The 1,431-nt window shown below is 40.3% G+C and overlaps 1 protein-coding gene across 1 annotated transcript in view; it reads left to right on the forward strand.

Annotated features, from left to right (window-relative positions):
* The window catches only part of LOC106683062 (sodium-independent sulfate anion transporter), a 39,532-nt gene that overhangs the window by 30,289 nt on the left and 7,812 nt on the right, over positions 1–1,431 (forward strand). The gene's annotated exons all lie outside the window — the stretch shown is intronic.

A 1,431-nucleotide genomic window follows, 5' to 3' on the forward strand; every position in this document is an offset into this window, starting at 1 on the left:
CGGCATTTGTTTTCTGCATTCTATATAATTGACGGAAGCCAGGAAGGCGTTCCGAGAACGCATCGCTAATTGAATCTAAAGGGTGATTTAAATCAAACCCTTTGATTATGTATTTTTTGAGAGGTTTGGTACCTCGTGGTGCGTATGTATAATAATATACGTTTTCCATTACTTCTAAATAACGGAGGACTCTGTCGTAGTCTTGTTTAGTGTTGGTTAGTATTTTGTTTTTCTCTTTTGAGGAGCGGATGGTGAAATTAGTAATATTGGCCTGTTTGAAAGTATCTCGTAATTGTACCGCCGATACCGGTGGATTAATTACTATAGGTGGTGGCTTAACTGTTTTTGTAGTTGTGTTAGTTGTGCTTGTAGTGGGTGAGTGTGTGTTGTGTGTAATATCGGTCTCAGAGAGTCCGTCAAATGTATTATTGAGTTTTAGCGTTGATTGAGTTTGGGGTCGAGGATCAACCCGGGCAGTATATTTTGGCTTTACATTGCCTTCCTCATCAGGAGGGGTCGTGATGCGACGTCTCTTACATTCCCTATGGGGTCTGGGAGGTGTCTGTTTTGTTTGTTCAGATACGTGATCGACAACCATTTCAGTTGGATTCGTCATGTTAAATTAAAACTTAAAAATAAAAACTTAGGCTAAAAATAATAATAAACTTAATATATGTTATTTAAAGGTTAAAAAATGATAGATTTAAAGAACTTTAAAGAAGCTGTTTACTCACGCGCCCTCACATAGTGAGGGGAAGCTAAAAAGACCCACGTGGCAATGACTCAGCAGTTTTCAGAAAACCGTTGGTAATTTTATAACAGTAGACTAGCAGGAACAACCTCACTCCTCCAATGGCAGGCACTGACTCGAGTGTTGTTCCCTTGTTCACATGCAGCACCGCGCATTTATAGTAAGTCCAAATGACATACGTATATCTTTGGTATAGGATGACACTATTTCACTCATAATTTATAATTGTTGTTAGTTTTTTGCATTTGCTTAAAATCATCCATGTACTAGTTGTGGCTGACATTGGTTGGTTGCCTAGTCCTTGGTATTGAGTTTGTAGCCCACCTTGTTCCTCCGCAGTATCCTACTTAATGGGAACAGCGCCATACAAAACCACAATGGGGTAAGGCAATTTCCTAAGTACATCCCCCTCATAATTGTTATCTAGGTTATAATTGAGGTAGCTGCAATTACTTTAGCTCTGGAAAAGATTACTCACGCCTGCGCAAAGAAGATAGTTCTGCTGTCGGATTCTAGGGCGTCTGAACGTCCCTCAACTAACGCTAGAATTCTCGCATGCCGGAAATCCATAGAATTTAAAAGAGAAATACTTAAAGTATTGGTAATGCAGTGGATTCCAGCCCATTGCCGTATACCTGGGAATGAGGAGGATCGACTTGCACGGTTAGGGGCTAGCCAAC

This window comes from Halyomorpha halys, unplaced genomic scaffold (assembly GCF_000696795.3).
Source record: "Halyomorpha halys isolate HHAL.00 unplaced genomic scaffold, Hhal_1.1 Scaffold461.1, whole genome shotgun sequence".
Lineage (NCBI taxonomy): Eukaryota > Metazoa > Arthropoda > Insecta > Hemiptera > Pentatomidae > Halyomorpha > Halyomorpha halys.